General features: G+C 43.8%; 18 non-coding genes across 18 annotated transcripts; all 18 read right to left on the bottom strand.

The window, feature by feature from the left end:
• Nucleotides 1-893: 893 nt before the first annotated feature.
• On the bottom strand, nucleotides 894-974 carry trnas-aga (transfer RNA serine (anticodon AGA)). The gene has a single exon. It is a non-coding gene; the product is annotated as a tRNA-Ser (tRNA).
• A 253-nt stretch (nucleotides 975-1227) lies between these two features.
• On the bottom strand, nucleotides 1228-1299 carry trnad-guc (transfer RNA aspartic acid (anticodon GUC)). Its single transcript has one exon. It is a non-coding gene; the product is annotated as a tRNA-Asp (tRNA).
• Nucleotides 1300-2872: 1573 nt separating this feature from the next.
• trnas-aga (transfer RNA serine (anticodon AGA)) lies at nucleotides 2873-2953 on the bottom strand. Its single transcript has one exon. It is a non-coding gene; the product is annotated as a tRNA-Ser (tRNA).
• Nucleotides 2954-4828: 1875 nt separating this feature from the next.
• Nucleotides 4829-4909, bottom strand: trnas-aga (transfer RNA serine (anticodon AGA)). The gene has a single exon. It is a non-coding gene; the product is annotated as a tRNA-Ser (tRNA).
• A 1909-nt stretch (nucleotides 4910-6818) lies between these two features.
• Nucleotides 6819-6899, bottom strand: trnas-aga (transfer RNA serine (anticodon AGA)). Its single transcript has one exon. It is a non-coding gene; the product is annotated as a tRNA-Ser (tRNA).
• A 219-nt stretch (nucleotides 6900-7118) lies between these two features.
• trnad-guc (transfer RNA aspartic acid (anticodon GUC)) lies at nucleotides 7119-7190 on the bottom strand. Its single transcript has one exon. It is a non-coding gene; the product is annotated as a tRNA-Asp (tRNA).
• Nucleotides 7191-8774: 1584 nt separating this feature from the next.
• trnas-aga (transfer RNA serine (anticodon AGA)) lies at nucleotides 8775-8855 on the bottom strand. The gene has a single exon. It is a non-coding gene; the product is annotated as a tRNA-Ser (tRNA).
• Nucleotides 8856-9074: 219 nt separating this feature from the next.
• On the bottom strand, nucleotides 9075-9146 carry trnad-guc (transfer RNA aspartic acid (anticodon GUC)). Its single transcript has one exon. It is a non-coding gene; the product is annotated as a tRNA-Asp (tRNA).
• Nucleotides 9147-10730: 1584 nt separating this feature from the next.
• trnas-aga (transfer RNA serine (anticodon AGA)) lies at nucleotides 10731-10811 on the bottom strand. Its single transcript has one exon. It is a non-coding gene; the product is annotated as a tRNA-Ser (tRNA).
• A 219-nt stretch (nucleotides 10812-11030) lies between these two features.
• trnad-guc (transfer RNA aspartic acid (anticodon GUC)) lies at nucleotides 11031-11102 on the bottom strand. The gene has a single exon. It is a non-coding gene; the product is annotated as a tRNA-Asp (tRNA).
• A 1584-nt stretch (nucleotides 11103-12686) lies between these two features.
• Nucleotides 12687-12767, bottom strand: trnas-aga (transfer RNA serine (anticodon AGA)). The gene has a single exon. It is a non-coding gene; the product is annotated as a tRNA-Ser (tRNA).
• Nucleotides 12768-14676: 1909 nt separating this feature from the next.
• On the bottom strand, nucleotides 14677-14757 carry trnas-aga (transfer RNA serine (anticodon AGA)). The gene has a single exon. It is a non-coding gene; the product is annotated as a tRNA-Ser (tRNA).
• Nucleotides 14758-14976: 219 nt separating this feature from the next.
• trnad-guc (transfer RNA aspartic acid (anticodon GUC)) lies at nucleotides 14977-15048 on the bottom strand. Its single transcript has one exon. It is a non-coding gene; the product is annotated as a tRNA-Asp (tRNA).
• Nucleotides 15049-16632: 1584 nt separating this feature from the next.
• On the bottom strand, nucleotides 16633-16713 carry trnas-aga (transfer RNA serine (anticodon AGA)). The gene has a single exon. It is a non-coding gene; the product is annotated as a tRNA-Ser (tRNA).
• Nucleotides 16714-16932: 219 nt separating this feature from the next.
• Nucleotides 16933-17004, bottom strand: trnad-guc (transfer RNA aspartic acid (anticodon GUC)). The gene has a single exon. It is a non-coding gene; the product is annotated as a tRNA-Asp (tRNA).
• A 1584-nt stretch (nucleotides 17005-18588) lies between these two features.
• trnas-aga (transfer RNA serine (anticodon AGA)) lies at nucleotides 18589-18669 on the bottom strand. Its single transcript has one exon. It is a non-coding gene; the product is annotated as a tRNA-Ser (tRNA).
• A 219-nt stretch (nucleotides 18670-18888) lies between these two features.
• trnad-guc (transfer RNA aspartic acid (anticodon GUC)) lies at nucleotides 18889-18960 on the bottom strand. The gene has a single exon. It is a non-coding gene; the product is annotated as a tRNA-Asp (tRNA).
• A 1584-nt stretch (nucleotides 18961-20544) lies between these two features.
• Nucleotides 20545-20625, bottom strand: trnas-aga (transfer RNA serine (anticodon AGA)). The gene has a single exon. It is a non-coding gene; the product is annotated as a tRNA-Ser (tRNA).
• Nucleotides 20626-21155: the final 530 nt, after the last annotated feature.

Here is a 21155-nt window from a genome sequence, read left to right as displayed (position 1 = left end):
CGGTCTCACTGATCAGAATGGGAGGATATCCGTGTTAAATTAAAGAGATACCAGGAGTGGGGGACAAACGCACGCGGGACAAACCCATTGAGTTTTAAGGCCAACGCCTTAACCACTCGGCTATTCTGGTCCTGTGAGAACCTGGATTCTGTCTCTGTGAGAATCTGGGCTTCAACCCCAACCCCACATACAAACACATGCACATCGGCTTTCAGTGAGCATTTACGAACATTTTTAGTAATATTGACACGGTGGCAACTCTCCTATTCTTTTTCGAATAATGCACTGGGAACTTTCATATCCACCCGAGGGTGCAGACGGAGCTTCAATTTAACATTTCATCCGAAAGTCAACAGCTTCAACATTGCAAAATTCCCCAAGTGCTGCACTTGAGTGTTAGCCAAGATGATATGCTCAAGTCTCAGAAGTGCGACTTGAACAGACAAACTCCCGATTCAGTCGAGAATGCGGCCACTGAACCAAAGCCGATACAAAAGTTCACAACCATATTATTTTACCCAAGTCGTTTTTATAAGTTCCAGGACATATCAAATTCATGGTGATGATTTCCAGTGACAGTTGCACATACACAGAGACACATAAATAGATAGACAGACACAGAGACCCACACACACATATCCAGAAATTTGCACGCACCAACGACAATGCACAGATGCCTCAGACATCTCGAGGAATAGACAGGCTGAATCACTGTCGCAACTTTGACTGATGATTGCGATTTTTGAAACGGATGTATCGTGAATATTGCAGATTAATAAAAATGAGAAAAAAATGTCAAAGTTGAAAGGTGTGGGACGTTATTCCATCCATCTCAGGATCAGTTTGGCAGAGAACCGGTTAAATTGTGAAATGGAATGAAAAATGCTGAGAATCGTAGTCGGCAGTATTCGAACCTGCGCGGGATAACCCAATGGATTTCTAGTCCATCGCCTTAACCACTCGGCCACGACTACTGTGTCGCTTCCTTTTTAAATTTTACTCAGAAAAAACTCAGTCATCCATCTCTGTGTTGCAGACGGCTTACTCAGTCATCCATCTCTGTGTTGCAGACGGCCAAAGACTCCTGAAAAATTCTCCGTTTGCTAAAAATCTGGACGAGGCAATCTCATCCACCTGTATTTTTACAGTTCCATATTACTCTGGAACTTTTTAACATGCATCTCTTCCAAGAAACAGAAGTAAAATTCGACATTTTGAAACAACTGCCTCCCCGTCGGGGAATTGAACCCCGGTCTCCCGCGTGACAGGCGGGGATACTCACCACTATACTAACGAGGAACTGACGTATACCAATTCTGTCAGAGCAGTAATCGAGTCACTGTGAACAGAACTGGACACCAGGAGAAGTCGATAGACACATTGAGAGACAGAGACAAACCGGGAGAGACAGACAGCGAGATAGAGACAACGAGAGACAGAAAGTGTGAGACTGAGAAGGAGAGGCAGACTGAGTGAGAAAAAGACTCAAATATATACATATACAGAGATGTGTGTGTGTGATCTATTAAGAGAGAGAGGGAAAGAGTGAGAGAAAGACAATGATAAAGACAGTGACAAGGAGAGAGACAGATAGAGAGAGAGCGATAGAGACTAAAACAGAAAATGATGGAAATACTTCTCAGCTTACAGGCAGGGACTAACAGAGACAGGCAAAGACATGGACAGACCGAAATGATGGGAAAGAGAGAGCCAGTCAGACAAAGAGTCTGAGAGAATCCCATTGGAACAGACGTGGCACCGTGAGAAAGAGACAGATTGAGAGACAGACAAAAAGAGAAACAGGGACAGACAGAGTGAGTCAGACTGAGAGAGACAAAGACTCAAACATACAAAAATCTCTGAAGAGAGAGAGAGAGAGGCAGAAACCGAGCGACACAGATACATTTCACAATTTCATTTCATTATCGGTTCAGAGTGTCACATTGTTACAGAAAATTGCTGATTCAATCGATGAAAATCCGGTCTCACTGATCAGAATGGGAGGATATCCGTGTTAAATTAAAGAGATACCAGGAGTGGGGGACAAACGCACGCGGGACAAACCCATTGAGGTTTAAGGCCAACGCCTTAACCACTCGGCTATTCTGGTCCTGTGAGAACCTGGATTCTGTCTCTGTGAGAATCTGGGCTTCAACCCCAACCCCACATACAAACACATGCACATCGGCTTTCAGTGAGCATTTACGAACATTTTTAGTAATATTGACACGGGGGCAACTCTCCTATTCTTTTTCGAATAATGCACTGGGAACTTTCATATCCACCCGAGGGTGCAGACGGAGCTTCAATTTAACATTTCATCCGAAAGTCAACAGCTTCAACATTGCAAAATTCCCCAAGTGCTGCACTTGAGTGTTAGCCAAGATGATATTCTCAAGTCTCAGAAGTGCGACTTGAACAGACAAACTCCCGATTCAGTCGAGAATGCGGCCACTGAACCAAAGCCGATACAAAAGTTCACAACCGTATTATTTTCCCCAAGTCGTTTTTATAAGTTCCAGGACATATCAAATTCATGGTGATGATTTCCAGTGACAGTTGCACATACACAGAGACATATAAATAGATAGACAGACACAGAGACCCACACACACACATCCAGAAATTTGCACGCACCAACGACAATGCACAGATGCCTCAGACATCTCGAGGAATAGACAGGCTGAATCACTGTCGCAACTTTGACTGATGATTGCGATTTTTGAAACGGATGTATCGTGAATATTGCAGATTAATAAAAATGAGAAAAAAATGTCAAATTGAAAGGTGTGGGACGTTATTCCATCCATCTCAGGATCAGTTTGGCAGAGAACCGGTTAAATTGTGAAATGGAATGAAAAATGCTGAGAATCGTAGTCGGCAGGATTCGAACCTGCGCGGGATAACCCAATGGATTTCTAGTCCATCGCCTTAACCACTCGGCCACGACTACTGTGTCGCTTCCTTTTTAAACTTTACTCAGAAAAAACTCAGTCATCCATCTCTGTGCAGCAGACGGCCAAAGACTCCTGAAAAATTCTCCGTTTGCTAAAAATCTGGACGAGGCAATCTCATCCACCTGTATTTTTACAGTTCCATATTACTCTGGAACTTTTTAACATGCATCTCTTCCAAGAAACAGAAGTAAAATTCGACATTTTGAAACAACTGCCTCTCGGTCGGGGAATTGAACCCCGGTCTCCCGCGTGACAGACGGGGATACGCACCACTATACCAACGAGGAACTGACGTATACCAATTCTGTCAGAGCAGTAATCGAGTCACTGTGAACAGAACTGGACACCAGGAGAAGTCGATAGACACATTGAGAGACAGAGACAAACCGACAAACAGGGAGAGACAGACAGCGAGATAGAGACAACGAGAGACAGAAAGTGTGAGACTGAGAAGGAGAGGAAGACTGAGTGAGAAAAAGACTCACATATATACATATACAGAGATGTGTGTGAGTGATCTATTCAGAGAGAGAGGGAAAGAGTGAGAGAAAGACAACGATAAAGACAGTGACAAGGAGAGAGACAGATAGAGAGAGAGCGATAGAGACTAAAACAGAAAATGATGGAAATACTTCTCAGCTTACAGGCAGGGACTAACAGAGACAGGCAAAGACATGGACAGACCGAAATGATGGGAAAGAGAGAGCCAGTCAGACAAAGAGTCTGAGAGAATCCCATTGGAACAGACGTGGCACCGTGAGAAAGAGACAGATTGAGAGACAGAGACAAACAGAGAAACAGGGACAGACAGAGTGAGTCAGACTGAGAGAGACAAAGACTCAAACATACAAAACTCTCTGAAGAGAGAGAGAGAGAGGCAGAAACCGAGCGACACAGATACATTTCACAATTTCATTTCATTATCGGTTCAGAGTGTCACATTGTTACAGAAAATTGCTGATTCAACCGATGAAAATCCGGTCTCACTGATCAGAATGGGAGGATATCCGTGTTAAATTAAAGAGATACCAGGAGTGGGGGACAAACGCACGCGGGACAAACCCATTGAGTTTTAAGGCGAACGCCTTAACCACTCGGCTATTCTGGTCCTGTGAGAACCTGGATTCTGTCTCTGTGAGAATCTGGGCTTCAACCCCAACCCCACATACAAACACATGCACATCGGCTTTCAGTGAGCATTTACGAACATTTTTAGTAATATTGACACGGGGGCAACTCTCCTATTCTTTTTCGAATAATGCACTGGGAACTTTCATATCCACCCGAGGGTGCAGACGGAGCTTCAATTTAACATTTCATCCGAAAGTCAACAGCTTCAACATTGCAAAATTCCCCAAGTGCTGCACTTGAGTGTTAGCCAAGATGATATGCTCAAGTCTCAGAAGTGCGACTTGAACAGACAAACTCCCGATTCAGTCGAGAATGCGGCCACTGAACCAAAGCCGATACAAAAGTTCACAACCGTATTATTTTCCCCAAGTCGTTTTTCTAAGTTCCAGGACATATCAAATTCATGGTGATGATTTCCAGTGACAGTTGCACATACACAGAGACAAATAAATAGATAGACAGACACAGAGACCCACACACACATATCCAGAAATTTGCACGCACCAACGACAATGCACAGATGCCTCAGACATCTCGAGGAATAGACAGGCTGAATCACTGTCGCAACTTTGACTGATGATTGCGATTTTTGAAACGGATGTATCGTGAATATTGCAGATTAATAAAAATGAGAAAAAAATGTCAAAGTTGAAAGGTGTGGGACGTTATTCCATCCATCTCAGGATCAGTTTGGCAGAGAACCGGTTAAATTGTGAAATGGAATGAAAAATGCTGAGAATCGTAGTCGGCAGGATTCGAACCTGCGAAGGATAACCCAATGGATTTCTAGTCCATCGCCTTAACCACTCGGCCATGACTACTGTGTCGCTTCCTATTTAAACTTTACTCAGAAAAAACTCAGTCATCCATCTCTGTGTTGCAGACGGCTTACTCAGTCATCCATCTCTGTGTTGCAGACGGCCAAAGACTCCTGAAAAATTCTCCGTTTGCTAAAAATCTGGACGAGGCAATCTCATCCACCTGTATTTTTACAGTTCCATATTACTCTGGAACTTTTTAACATGCATCTCTTCCAAGAAACAGAAGTAAAATTCGACATTTTGAAACAACTGCCTCCCCGTCGAGAAATTGAACCCCGGTCTCCCGCGTGACAGGCGGGGATACGCACCACTATACTAACGAGAAACTGACGTGTACCAGTTCAGTCAGAGCAGGAATCGAGTCATTGTGAACAGAACTGGACACCAGGAGAAGTCGACAGACACATTAAGACACAGAGACAAATCGACAAACAGGGAGAGACAGACAGCGAGATAGAGACAACGAGAGACAGAAAGTGTGAGACTGAGAAGGAGAGGAAGACTGAGTGAGAAAAAGATTCAAATATATACATATACAGAGATGTGTGTGTGTGATCTATTAAGAGAGAGAGGGAAAGAGTGAGAGAAAGACAATGATAAAGACAGTGACAAGGAGAGAGACAGATAGAGAGAGAGCGATAGAGACTAAAACAGAAAATGATGGAAATACTTCTCAGCTTACAGGCAGGGACTAACAGAGACAGGCAAAGACATGGACAGACCGAAATGATGGGAAAGAGAGAGCCAGTCAGACAAAGAGTCTGAGAGAATCCCATTGGAACAGACGTGGCACCGTGAGAAAGAGACAGATTGAGAGACAGAGACAAACAGAGAAACAGGGACAGACAGAGTGAGTCAGACTGAGAGAGACAAAGACTCAAACATACAAAACTCTCTGAAGAGAGAGAGAGAGAGGCAGAAACCGAGCGACACAGATACATTTCACAATTTCATTTCATTATCGGTTCAGAGTGTCACATTGTTACAGAAAATTGCTGATTCAACCGATGAAAATCCGGTCTCACTGATCAGAATGGGAGGATATCCGTGTTAAGTTAAAGAGATACCAGGAGTGGGGGACAAACGCACGCGGGACAACCCCATTGAGTTTTAAGGCCAACGCCTTAACCACTCGGCTATTCTGGTCCTGTGAGAACCTGGATTCTGTCTCTGTGAGAATCTGGGCTTCAACCCCAACCCCACATACAAACACATGCACATCGGCTTTCAGTGAGCATTTACGAACATTTTTAGTAATATTGACACGGGGGCAACTCTCCTATTCTTTTTCGAATAATGCACTGGGAACTTTCATATCCACACGAGGGTGCAGACGGAGCTTCAATTTAACATTTCATCCGAAAGTCAACAGCTTCAACATTGCAAAATTCCCCAAGTGCTGCACTTGAGTGTTAGCCAAGATGATATGCTCAAGTCTCAGAAGTGCGACTTGAACAGACAAACTCCCGATTCAGTCGAGAATGCGGCCACTGAACCAAAGCCGATACAAAAGTTCACAACCGTATTATTTTCCCCAAGTCGTTTTTATAAGTTCCAGGACATATCAAATTCATGGTGATGATTTCCAGTGACATTTGCACATACACAGAGACATATAAATAGATAGACAGACACAGAGACCCACACACACATATCCAGAAATTTGCACGCACCAACGACAATGCACAGATGCCTCAGACATCTCGAGGAATAGACAGGCTGAATCACTGTCGCAACTTTGACTGATGATTGCGATTTTTGAAACGGATGTATCGTGAATATTGCAGATTAATAAAAATGAGAAAAAAATGTCAAAGTTGAAAGGTGTGGGACGTTATTCCATCCATCTCAGGATCAGTTTGGCAGAGAACCGGTTAAATTGTGAAATGGAATGAAAAATGCTGAGAATCGTAGTCGGCAGGATTCGAACCTGCGCGGGATAACCCAATGGATTTCTAGTTCATCGCCTTAACCACTCGGCCACGACTACTGTGTCGCTGCCTTTTTAAACTTTACTCAGAAAAAACTCAGTCATCCATCTCTGTGTAGCAGACGGCCAAAGACTCCTGAAAAATTCTCCGTTTGCTAAAAATCTGGACGAGGCAATCTCATCCACCTGTATTTTTACAGTTCCATATTACTCTGGAACTTTTTAACATGCATCTCTTCCAAGAAACAGAAGTAAAATTCGACATCTTGAAACAACTGCCTCCCCGACGGGGAATTGAACCCCGGTCTCCCGCGTGACAGGCGGGGATACTCACCACTATACTAACGAGGAACTGACGGGTACCAGTTCTGTCAGAGCAGGAATCGAGTCATTGTGAACAGAACTGGACACCAGGAGAAGTCGACAGACACATTGAGAGACAGAGACAAATCGACAAACAGGGAGAGACAGACAGCGAGATAGAGACAACGAGAGACAGAAAGTGTGAGACTGAGAAGGAGAGGAAGACTGAGTGAGAAAAAGACTCAAATATATACATATACAGAGATGTGTGTGTGTGATCTATTAAGAGAGAGAGGGAAAGAGTGAGAGAAAGACAATGATAAAGACAGTGACAAGGAGAGAGACAGATAGAGAGAGAGCGATAGAGACTAAAACAGAAAATGATGGAAATACTTCTCAGCTTACAGGCAGGGACTAACAGAGACAGGTAAGGACATGGACAGACCGAAATGATGGGAAAGAGAGAGCCAGTCAGACAAAGAGTCTGAGAGAATCCCATTGGAACAGACGTGGCACCGTGAGAAAGAGACAGATTGAGAGACAGAGACAAACAGAGAAACAGGGACAGACAGAGTGAGTCAGACTGAGAGAGACAAAGACTCAAACATACAAAACTCTCTGAAGAGAGAGAGAGAGAGGCAGAAACCGAGCGACACAGATACATTTCACAATTTCATTTCATTATCGGTTCAGAGTGTCACATTGTTACAGAAAATTGCTGATTCAATCGATGAAAATCCGGTCTCACTGATCAGAATGGGAGGATATCCGTGTTAAATTAAAGAGATACCAGGAGTGGGGGACAAACGCACGTGGGACAACCCCATTGAGTTTTAAGGCCAACACCTTAACCACTCGGCTATTCTGGTCCTGTGAGAACCTGGATTCTGTCTCTGTGAGAATCTGGGCTTCAACCCCAACCCCACATACAAACACATGCACTTCGGCTTTCAGTGAGCATTTACGAACATTTTTAGTAATATTGACACGGGGGCAACTCTCCTATTCTTTTTCGAATAATGCACTGGGAACTTTCATATCCACCCGAGGGTGCAGACGGAGCTTCAATTTAACATTTCATCCGAAAGTCAACAGCTTCAACATTGCAAAATTCCCCAAGTGCTGCACTTGAGTGTTAGCCAAGATGATATGCTCAAGTCTCAGAAGTGCGACTTGAACAGACAAACTCCCGATTCAGTCGAGAATGCGGCCACTGAACCAAAGCCGATACAAAAGTTCACAACCGTATTATTTTCCCCAAGTCGTTTTTATAAGTTCCAGGACATATCAAATTCATGGTGATGATTTCCAGTGACAGTTGCACATACACAGAGACATATAAATAGATAGACAGACACAGAGACCCACACACACATATCCAGAAATTTGCACGCACCAACGACAATGCACAGATGCCTCAGACATCTCGAGGAATAGACAGGCTGAATCACTGTCGCAACTTTGACTGATGATTGCGATTTTTGAAACGGATGTATCGTGAATATTGCAGATTAATAAAAATGAGAAAAAAATGTCAAAGTTGAAAGGTGTGGGACGTTATTCCATCCATCTCAGGATCAGTTTGGCAGAGAACCGGTTAAATTGTGAAATGGAATGAAAAATGCTGAGAATCGTAGTCGGCAGGATTCGAACCTGCGCGGGATAACCCAATGGATTTCTAGTTCATCGCCTTAACCACTCGGCCACGACTACTGTGTCGCTGCCTTTTTAAACTTTACTCAGAAAAAACTCAGTCATCCATCTCTGTGTAGCAGACGGCCAAAGACTCCTGAAAAATTCTCCGTTTGCTAAAAATCTGGACGAGGCAATCTCATCCACCTGTATTTTTACAGTTCCATATTACTCTGGAACTTTTTAACATGCATCTCTTCCAAGAAACAGAAGTAAAATTCGACATCTTGAAACAACTGCCTCCCCGACGGGGAATTGAACCCCGGTCTCCCGCGTGACAGGCGGGGATACTCACCACTATACTAACGAGGAACTGACGGGTACCAGTTCTGTCAGAGCAGGAATCGAGTCATTGTGAACAGAACTGGACACCAGGAGAAGTCGACAGACACATTGAGAGACAGAGACAAATCGACAAACAGGGAGAGACAGACAGCGAGATAGAGACAACGAGAGACAGAAAGTGTGAGACTGAGAAGGAGAGGAAGACTGAGTGAGAAAAAGACTCAAATATATACATATACAGAGATGTGTGTGTGTGATCTATTAAGAGAGAGAGGGAAAGAGTGAGAGAAAGACAATGATAAAGACAGTGACAAGGAGAGAGACAGATAGAGAGAGAGCGATAGAGACTAAAACAGAAAATGATGGAAATACTTCTCAGCTTACAGGCAGGGACTAACAGAGACAGGTAAGGACATGGACAGACCGAAATGATGGGAAAGAGAGAGCCAGTCAGACAAAGAGTCTGAGAGAATCCCATTGGAACAGACGTGGCACCGTGAGAAAGAGACAGATTGAGAGACAGAGACAAACAGAGAAACAGGGACAGACAGAGTGAGTCAGACTGAGAGAGACAAAGACTCAAACATACAAAACTCTCTGAAGAGAGAGAGAGAGAGGCAGAAACCGAGCGACACAGATACATTTCACAATTTCATTTCATTATCGGTTCAGAGTGTCACATTGTTACAGAAAATTGCTGATTCAATCGATGAAAATCCGGTCTCACTGATCAGAATGGGAGGATATCCGTGTTAAATTAAAGAGATACCAGGAGTGGGGGACAAACGCACGTGGGACAACCCCATTGAGTTTTAAGGCCAACACCTTAACCACTCGGCTATTCTGGTCCTGTGAGAACCTGGATTCTGTCTCTGTGAGAATCTGGGCTTCAACCCCAACCCCACATACAAACACATGCACTTCGGCTTTCAGTGAGCATTTACGAACATTTTTAGTAATATTGACACGGGGGCAACTCTCCTATTCTTTTTCGAATAATGCACTGGGAACTTTCATATCCACCCGAGGGTGCAGACGGAGCTTCAATTTAACATTTCATCCGAAAGTCAACAGCTTCAACATTGCAAAATTCCCCAAGTGCTGCACTTGAGTGTTAGCCAAGATGATATGCTCAAGTCTCAGAAGTGCGACTTGAACAGACAAACTCCCGATTCAGTCGAGAATGCGGCCACTGAACCAAAGCCGATACAAAAGTTCACAACCGTATTATTTTCCCCAAGTCGTTTTTATAAGTTCCAGGACATATCAAATTCATGGTGATGATTTCCAGTGACAGTTGCACATACACAGAGACATATAAATAGATAGACAGACACAGAGACCCACACACACATATCCAGAAATTTGCACGCACCAACGACAATGCACAGATGCCTCAGACATCTCGAGGAATAGACAGGCTGAATCACTGTCGCAACTTTGACTGATGATTGCGAGTTTTGAAACGGATGTATCGTGAATATTGCAGATTAATAAAAATGAGAAAAAAATGTCAAAGTTGAAAGGTGTGGGACGTTATTCCATCCATCTCAGGATCAGTTTGGCAGAGAACCGGTTAAATTGTGAAATGGAATGAAAAATGCTGAGAATCGTAGTCGGCAGGATTCGAACCTGCGCGGGATAACCCAATGGATTTCTAGTCCATCGCCTTAACCACTCGGCCACGACTACTGTGTCGCTGCCTTTTTAAACTTTACTCAGAAACAACTCAGTCATCCATCTCTGTGCAGCAGACGGCCAAAGACTCCTGAAAAATTCTCCGTTTGCTAAAAATCTGGACGAGGCAATCTCATCCACCTGTATTTTTACAGTTCCATCTTACTCTGGAACTTTTTAACATGCATCTCTTCCAAGAAACAGAAGTAAAATTCGACATCTTGAAACAACTGCCTCCCCGTCGGGGAATTGAACCCCGGTCTCCCGCGTGACAGGCGGGGATACTCACCACTATACAAACGAGGAACTGACGGGTACCAGTTCTGTCAGAGCAGGAATCGAGTCATTGTGAACAGAACTGGACACCAGGAGAAGTCGACAGACACATTGAGAGACAGAGACAAATCGACAAACAGGGAGAGACAGACAGCGAGATAGAGACAACGAGAGACAGAAAGTGTGAGACTGAGAAGGAGAGGAAGACTGAGTGAGAAAAAGACTCACATATATACATATACAGAGATGTGTGTGAGTGATCTATTCAGAGAGAGAGGGAAAGAGTGAGAGAAAGACAACGATAAAGACAGTGACAAGGAGAGAGACAGATAGAGAGAGAGCGATAGAGACTAAAACAGAAAATGATGGAAATACTTCTCAGCTTACAGGCAGGGACTAACAGAGACAGGCAAAGACATGGACAGACCGAAATGATGGGAAAGAGAGAGCCAGTCAGACAAAGAGTCTGAGAGAATCCCATTGGAACAGACGTGGCACCGTGAGAAAGAGACAGATTGAGAGACAGAGACAAACAGAGAAACAGGGACAGACAGAGTGAGTCAGACTGAGAGAGACAAAGACTCAAACATACAAAACTCTCTGAAGAGAGAGAGAGAGAGGCAGAAACCGAGCGACACAGATACATTTCACAATTTCATTTCATTATCGGTTCAGAGTGTCACATTGTTACAGAAAATTGCTGATTCAACCGATGAAAATCCGGTCTCACTGATCAGAATGGGAGGATATCCGTGTTAAATTAAAGAGATACCAGGAGTGGGGGACAAACGCACGCGGGACAAACCCATTGAGTTTTAAGGCGAACGCCTTAACCACTCGGCTATTCTGGTCCTGTGAGAACCTGGATTCTGTCTCTGTGAGAATCTGGGCTTCAACCCCAACCCCACATACAAACACATGCACATCGGCTTTCAGTGAGCATTTACGAACATTTTTAGTAATATTGACACGGGGGCAACTCTCCTATTCTTTTTCGAATAATGCACTGGGAACTTTCATATCCACCCGAGGGTGCAGACGGAGCTTCAATTTAACATTTCATCCGAAAGTCAACAGCTTCAACATTGCAAAATTCCCCAAGTGCTGCACTTGAGTGTTAGCCAAGATGATATGCTCAAGTCTCAGAAGTGCGACTTGAACAGACAAACTCCCGATTCAGTCGAGAATGCGGCCACTGAACCAAAGCCGATACAAAAGTTCACAACCGTATTATTTTCCCCAAGTCGTTTTTCTAAGTTCCAGGACATATCAAATTCATGGTGATGATTTCCAGTGACAGTTGCACATACACAGAGACAAATAAATAGATAGACAGACACAGAGACCCACACACACATATCCAGAAATTTGCACGCACCAACGACAATGCACAGATGCCTCAGACATCTCGAGGAATAGACAGGCTGAATCACTGTCGCAACTTTGACTGATGATTGCGATTTTTGAAACGGATGTATCGTGAATATTGCAGATTAATAAAAATGAGAAAAAAATGTCAAAGTTGAAAGGTGTGGGACGTTATTCCATCCATCTCAGGATCAGTTTGGCAGAGAACCGGTTAAATTGTGAAATGGAATGAAAAATGCTGAGAATCGTAGTCGGCAGGATTCGAACCTGCGAAGGATAACCCAATGGATTTCTAGTCCATCGCCTTAACCACTCGGCCATGACTACTGTGTCGCTTCCTATTTAAACTTTACTCAGAAAAAACTCAGTCATCCATCTCTGTGTTGCAGACGGCTTACTCAGTCATCCATCTCTGTGTTGCAGACGGCCAAAGACTCCTGAAAAATTCTCCGTTTGCTAAAAATCTGGACGAGGCAATCTCATCCACCTGTATTTTTACAGTTCCATATTACTCTGGAACTTTTTAACATGCATCTCTTCCAAGAAACAGAAGTAAAATTCGACATTTTGAAACAACTGCCTCCCCGTCGAGAAATTGAACCCCGGTCTCCCGCGTGACAGGCGGGGATACGCACCACTATACTAACGAGAAACTGACGTGTACCAGTTCAGTCAGAGCAGGAATCGAGTCATTGTGAACAGAACTGGACACCAGGAGAAGTCGACAGACACATTAAGACACAGAGACAAATCGACAAACAGGGAGAGACAGACAGCGAGATAGAGACAACGAGAGACAGAAAGTGTGAGACTGAGAAGGAGAGGAAGACTGAGTGAGAAAAAGATTCAAATATATACATATACAGAGATGTGTGTGTGTGATCTATTAAGAGAGAGAGGGAAAGAGTGAGAGAAAGACAATGATAAAGACAGTGACAAGGAGAGAGACAGATAGAGAGAGAGCGATAGAGACTAAAACAGAAAATGATGGAAATACTTCTCAGCTTACAGGCAGGGACTAACAGAGACAGGCAAAGACATGGACAGACCGAAATGATGGGAAAGAGAGAGCCAGTCAGACAAAGAGTCTGAGAGAATCCCATTGGAACAGACGTGGCACCGTGAGAAAGAGACAGATTGAGAGACAGAGACAAACAGAGAAACAGGGACAGACAGAGTGAGTCAGACTGAGAGAGACAAAGACTCAAACATACAAAACTCTCTGAAGAGAGAGAGAGAGAGGCAGAAACCGAGCGACACAGATACATTTCACAATTTCATTTCATTATCGGTTCAGAGTGTCACATTGTTACAGAAAATTGCTGATTCAACCGATGAAAATCCGGTCTCACTGATCAGAATGGGAGGATATCCGTGTTAAGTTAAAGAGATACCAGGAGTGGGGGACAAACGCACGCGGGACAACCCCATTGAGTTTTAAGGCCAACGCCTTAACCACTCGGCTATTCTGGTCCTGTGAGAACCTGGATTCTGTCTCTGTGAGAATCTGGGCTTCAACCCCAACCCCACATACAAACACATGCACATCGGCTTTCAGTGAGCATTTACGAACATTTTTAGTAATATTGACACGGGGGCAACTCTCCTATTCTTTTTCGAATAATGCACTGGGAACTTTCATATCCACACGAGGGTGCAGACGGAGCTTCAATTTAACATTTCATCCGAAAGTCAACAGCTTCAACATTGCAAAATTCCCCAAGTGCTGCACTTGAGTGTTAGCCAAGATGATATGCTCAAGTCTCAGAAGTGCGACTTGAACAGACAAACTCCCGATTCAGTCGAGAATGCGGCCACTGAACCAAAGCCGATACAAAAGTTCACAACCGTATTATTTTCCCCAAGTCGTTTTTATAAGTTCCAGGACATATCAAATTCATGGTGATGATTTCCAGTGACATTTGCACATACACAGAGACATATAAATAGATAGACAGACACAGAGACCCACACACACATATCCAGAAATTTGCACGCACCAACGACAATGCACAGATGCCTCAGACATCTCGAGGAATAGACAGGCTGAATCACTGTCGCAACTTTGACTGATGATTGCGATTTTTGAAACGGATGTATCGTGAATATTGCAGATTAATAAAAATGAGAAAAAAATGTCAAAGTTGAAAGGTGTGGGACGTTATTCCATCCATCTCAGGATCAGTTTGGCAGAGAACCGGTTAAATTGTGAAATGGAATGAAAAATGCTGAGAATCGTAGTCGGCAGGATTCGAACCTGCGCGGGATAACCCAATGGATTTCTAGTTCATCGCCTTAACCACTCGGCCACGACTACTGTGTCGCTGCCTTTTTAAACTTTACTCAGAAAAAACTCAGTCATCCATCTCTGTGTAGCAGACGGCCAAAGACTCCTGAAAAATTCTCCGTTTGCTAAAAATCTGGACGAGGCAATCTCATCCACCTGTATTTTTACAGTTCCATATTACTCTGGAACTTTTTAACATGCATCTCTTCCAAGAAACAGAAGTAAAATTCGACATCTTGAAACAACTGCCTCCCCGACGGGGAATTGAACCCCGGTCTCCCGCGTGACAGGCGGGGATACTCACCACTATACTAACGAGGAACTGACGGGTACCAGTTCTGTCAGAGCAGGAATCGAGTCATTGTGAACAGAACTGGACACCAGGAGAAGTCGACAGACACATTGAGAGACAGAGACAAATCGACAAACAGGGAGAGACAGACAGCGAGATAGAGACAACGAGAGACAGAAAGTGTGAGACTGAGAAGGAGAGGAAGACTGAGTGAGAAAAAGACTCAAATATATACATATACAGAGATGTGTGTGTGTGATCTATTAAGAGAGAGAGGGAAAGAGTGAGAGAAAGACAATGATAAAGACAGTGACAAGGAGAGAGACAGATAGAGAGAGAGCGATAGAGACTAAAACAGAAAATGATGGAAATACTTCTCAGCTTACAGGCAGGGACTAACAGAGACAGGTAAGGACATGGACAGACCGAAATGATGGGAAAGAGAGAGCCAGTCAGACAAAGAGTCTGAGAGAATCCCATTGGAACAGACGTGGCACCGTGAGAAAGAGACAGATTGAGAGACAGAGACAAACAGAGAAACAGGGACAGACAGAGTGAGTCAGACTGAGAGAGACAAAGACTCAAACATACAAAACTCTCTGAAGAGAGAGAGAGAGAGGCAGAAACCGAGCGACACAGATACATTTCACAATTTCATTTCATTATCGGTTCAGAGTGTCACATTGTTACAGAAAATTGCTGATTCAATCGATGAAAATCCGGTCTCACTGATCAGAATGGGAGGATATCCGTGTTAAATTAAAGAGATACCAGGAGTGGGGGACAAACGCACGTGGGACAACCCCATTGAGTTTTAAGGCCAACACCTTAACCACTCGGCTATTCTGGTCCTGTGAGAACCTGGATTCTGTCTCTGTGAGAATCTGGGCTTCAACCCCAACCCCACATACAAACACATGCACTTCGGCTTTCAGTGAGCATTTACGAACATTTTTAGTAATATTGACACGGGGGCAACTCTCCTATTCTTTTTCGAATAATGCACTGGGAACTTTCATATCCACCCGAGGGTGCAGACGGAGCTTCAATTTAACATTTCATCCGAAAGTCAACAGCTTCAACATTGCAAAATTCCCCAAGTGCTGCACTTGAGTGTTAGCCAAGATGATATGCTCAAGTCTCAGAAGTGCGACTTGAACAGACAAACTCCCGATTCAGTCGAGAATGCGGCCACTGAACCAAAGCCGATACAAAAGTTCACAACCGTATTATTTTCCCCAAGTCGTTTTTATAAGTTCCAGGACATATCAAATTCATGGTGATGATTTCCAGTGACAGTTGCACATACACAGAGACATATAAATAGATAGACAGACACAGAGACCCACACACACATATCCAGAAATTTGCACGCACCAACGACAATGCACAGATGCCTCAGACATCTCGAGGAATAGACAGGCTGAATCACTGTCGCAACTTTGACTGATGATTGCGATTTTTGAAACGGATGTATCGTGAATATTGCAGATTAATAAAAATGAGAAAAAAATGTCAAAGTTGAAAGGTGTGGGACGTTATTCCATCCATCTCAGGATCAGTTTGGCAGAGAACCGGTTAAATTGTGAAATGGAATGAAAAATGCTGAGAATCGTAGTCGGCAGGATTCGAACCTGCGCGGGATAACCCAATGGATTTCTAGTTCATCGCCTTAACCACTCGGCCACGACTACTGTGTCGCTGCCTTTTTAAACTTTACTCAGAAAAAACTCAGTCATCCATCTCTGTGTAGCAGACGGCCAAAGACTCCTGAAAAATTCTCCGTTTGCTAAAAATCTGGACGAGGCAATCTCATCCACCTGTATTTTTACAGTTCCATATTACTCTGGAACTTTTTAACATGCATCTCTTCCAAGAAACAGAAGTAAAATTCGACATCTTGAAACAACTGCCTCCCCGACGGGGAATTGAACCCCGGTCTCCCGCGTGACAGGCGGGGATACTCACCACTATACTAACGAGGAACTGACGGGTACCAGTTCTGTCAGAGCAGGAATCGAGTCATTGTGAACAGAACTGGACACCAGGAGAAGTCGACAGACACATTGAGAGACAGAGACAAATCGACAAACAGGGAGAGACAGACAGCGAGATAGAGACAACGAGAGACAGAAAGTGTGAGACTGAGAAGGAGAGGAAGACTGAGTGAGAAAAAGACTCAAATATATACATATACAGAGATGTGTGTGTGTGATCTATTAAGAGAGAGAGGGAAAGAGTGAGAGAAAGACAATGATAAAGACAGTGACAAGGAGAGAGACAGATAGAGAGAGAGCGATAGAGACTAAAACAGAAAATGATGGAAATACTTCTCAGCTTACAGGCAGGGACTAACAGAGACAGGTAAGGACATGGACAGACCGAAATGATGGGAAAGAGAGAGCCAGTCAGACAAAGAGTCTGAGAGAATCCCATTGGAACAGACGTGGCACCGTGAGAAAGAGACAGATTGAGAGACAGAGACAAACAGAGAAACAGGGACAGACAGAGTGAGTCAGACTGAGAGAGACAAAGACTCAAACATACAAAACTCTCTGAAGAGAGAGAGAGAGAGGCAGAAACCGAGCGACACAGATACATTTCACAATTTCATTTCATTATCGGTTCAGAGTGTCACATTGTTACAGAAAATTGCTGATTCAATCGATGAAAATCCGGTCTCACTGATCAGAATGGGAGGATATCCGTGTTAAATTAAAGAGATACCAGGAGTGGGGGACAAACGCACGTGGGACAACCCCATTGAGTTTTAAGGCCAACACCTTAACCACTCGGCTATTCTGGTCCTGTGAGAACCTGGATTCTGTCTCTGTGAGAATCTGGGCTTCAACCCCAACCCCACATACAAACACATGCACTTCGGCTTTCAGTGAGCATTTACGAACATTTTTAGTAATATTGACACGGGGGCAACTCTCCTATTCTTTTTCGAATAATGCACTGGGAACTTTCATATCCACCCGAGGGTGCAGACGGAGCTTCAATTTAACATTTCATCCGAAAGTCAACAGCTTCAACATTGCAAAATTCCCCAAGTGCTGCACTTGAGTGTTAGCCAAGATGATATGCTCAAGTCTCAGAAGTGCGACTTGAACAGACAAACTCCCGATTCAGTCGAGAATGCGGCCACTGAACCAAAGCCGATACAAAAGTTCACAACCGTATTATTTTCCCCAAGTCGTTTTTATAAGTTCCAGGACATATCAAATTCATGGTGATGATTTCCAGTGACAGTTGCACATACACAGAGACATATAAATAGATAGACAGACACAGAGACCCACACACACATATCCAGAAATTTGCACGCACCAACGACAATGCACAGATGCCTCAGACATCTCGAGGAATAGACAGGCTGAATCACTGTCGCAACTTTGACTGATGATTGCGAGTTTTGAAACGGATGTATCGTGAATATTGCAGATTAATAAAAATGAGAAAAAAATGTCAAAGTTGAAAGGTGTGGGACGTTATTCCATCCATCTCAGGATCAGTTTGGCAGAGAACCGGTTAAATTGTGAAATGGAATGAAAAATGCTGAGAATCGTAGTCGGCAGGATTCGAACCTGCGCGGGATAACCCAATGGATTTCTAGTCCATCGCCTTAACCACTCGGCCACGACTACTGTGTCGCTGCCTTTTTAAACTTTACTCAGAAACAACTCAGTCATCCATCTCTGTGCAGCAGACGGCCAAAGACTCCTGAAAAATTCTCCGTTTGCTAAAAATCTGGACGAGGCAATCTCATCCACCTGTATTTTTACAGTTCCATCTTACTCTGGAACTTTTTAACATGCATCTCTTCCAAGAAACAGAAGTAAAATTCGACATCTTGAAACAACTGCCTCCCCGTCGGGGAATTGAACCCCGGTCTCCCGCGTGACAGGCGGGGATACTCACCACTATACAAACGAGGAACTGACGGGTACCAGTTCTGTCAGAGCAGGAATCGAGTCATTGTGAACAGAACTGGACACCAGGAGAAGTCGACAGACACATTGAGAGACAGAGACAAATCGACAAACAGGGAGAGACAGACAGCGAGATAGAGACAACGAGAGACAGAAAGTGTGAGACTGAGAAGGAGAGGAAGACTGAGTGAGAAAAAGACTCACATATATACATATACAGAGATGTGTGTGAGTGATCTATTCAGAGAGAGAGGGAAAGAGTGAGAGAAAGACAACGATAAAGACAGTGACAAGGAGAGAGACAGATAGAGAGAGAGCGATAGAGACTAAAACAGAAAATGATGGAAATACTTCTCAGCTTACAGGCAGGGACTAACAGAGACAGGCAAAGACATGGACAGACCGAAATGATGGGAAAGAGAGAGCCAGTCAGACAAAGAGTCTGAGAGAATCCCATTGGAACAGACGTGGCACCGTGAGAAAGAGACAGATTGAGAGACAGAGACAAACAGAGAAACAGGGACAGACAGAGTGAGTCAGACTGAGAGAGACAAAGACTCAAACATACAAAACTCTCTGAAGAGAGAGAGAGAGAGGCAGAAACCGAGCGACACAGATACATTTCACAATTTCATTTCATTATCGGTTCAGAGTGTCACATTGTTACAGAAAATTGCTGATTCAACCGATGAAAATCCGGTCTCACTGATCAGAATGGGAGGATATCCGTGTTAAATTAAAGAGATACCAGGAGTGGGGGACAAACGCACGCGGGACAAACCCATTGAGTTTTAAGGCGAACGCCTTAACCACTCGGCTATTCTGGTCCTGTGAGAACCTGGATTCTGTCTCTGTGAGAATCTGGGCTTCAACCCCAACCCCACATACAAACACATGCACATCGGCTTTCAGTGAGCATTTACGAACATTTTTAGTAATATTGACACGGGGGCAACTCTCCTATTCTTTTTCGAATAATGCACTGGGAACTTTCATATCCACCCGAGGGTGCAGACGGAGCTTCAATTTAACATTTCATCCGAAAGTCAACAGCTTCAACATTGCAAAATTCCCCAAGTGCTGCACTTGAGTGTTAGCCAAGATGATATGCTCAAGTCTCAGAAGTGCGACTTGAACAGACAAACTCCCGATTCAGTCGAGAATGCGGCCACTGAACCAAAGCCGATACAAAAGTTCACAACCGTATTATTTTCCCCAAGTCGTTTTTCTAAGTTCCAGGACATATCAAATTCATGGTGATGATTTCCAGTGACAGTTGCACATACACAGAGACAAATAAATAGATAGACAGACACAGAGACCCACACACACATATCCAGAAATTTGCACGCACCAACGACAATGCACAGATGCCTCAGACATCTCGAGGAATAGACAGGCTGAATCACTGTCGCAACTTTGACTGATGATTGCGATTTTTGAAACGGATGTATCGTGAATATTGCAGATTAATAAAAATGAGAAAAAAATGTCAAAGTTGAAAGGTGTGGGACGTTATTCCATCCATCTCAGGATCAGTTTGGCAGAGAACCGGTTAAATTGTGAAATGGAATGAAAAATGCTGAGAATCGTAGTCGGCAGGATTCGAACCTGCGAAGGATAACCCAATGGATTTCTAGTCCATCGCCTTAACCACTCGGCCATGACTACTGTGTCGCTTCCTATTTAAACTTTACTCAGAAAAAACTCAGTCATCCATCTCTGTGTTGCAGACGGCTTACTCAGTCATCCATCTCTGTGTTGCAGACGGCCAAAGACTCCTGAAAAATTCTCCGTTTGCTAAAAATCTGGACGAGGCAATCTCATCCACCTGTATTTTTACAGTTCCATATTACTCTGGAACTTTTTAACATGCATCTCTTCCAAGAAACAGAAGTAAAATTCGACATTTTGAAACAACTGCCTCCCCGTCGAGAAATTGAACCCCGGTCTCCCGCGTGACAGGCGGGGATACGCACCACTATACTAACGAGAAACTGACGTGTACCAGTTCAGTCAGAGCAGGAATCGAGTCATTGTGAACAGAACTGGACACCAGGAGAAGTCGACAGACACATTAAGACACAGAGACAAATCGATAAACAGGGAGAGACAGACAGCGAGATAGAGACAACGAGAGACAGAAAGTGTGAGACTGAGAAGGAGAGGAAGACTGAGTGAGAAAAAGATTCAAATATATA

Source organism: Pristiophorus japonicus, chromosome 23, assembly GCF_044704955.1.
Source record: "Pristiophorus japonicus isolate sPriJap1 chromosome 23, sPriJap1.hap1, whole genome shotgun sequence".
Classification (NCBI taxonomy): Eukaryota; Metazoa; Chordata; class Chondrichthyes; family Pristiophoridae; genus Pristiophorus; species Pristiophorus japonicus.
The sequence above is the reverse complement of the archived record's forward strand: the minus strand, read 5'-3'. Positions and strand labels throughout refer to the sequence as shown.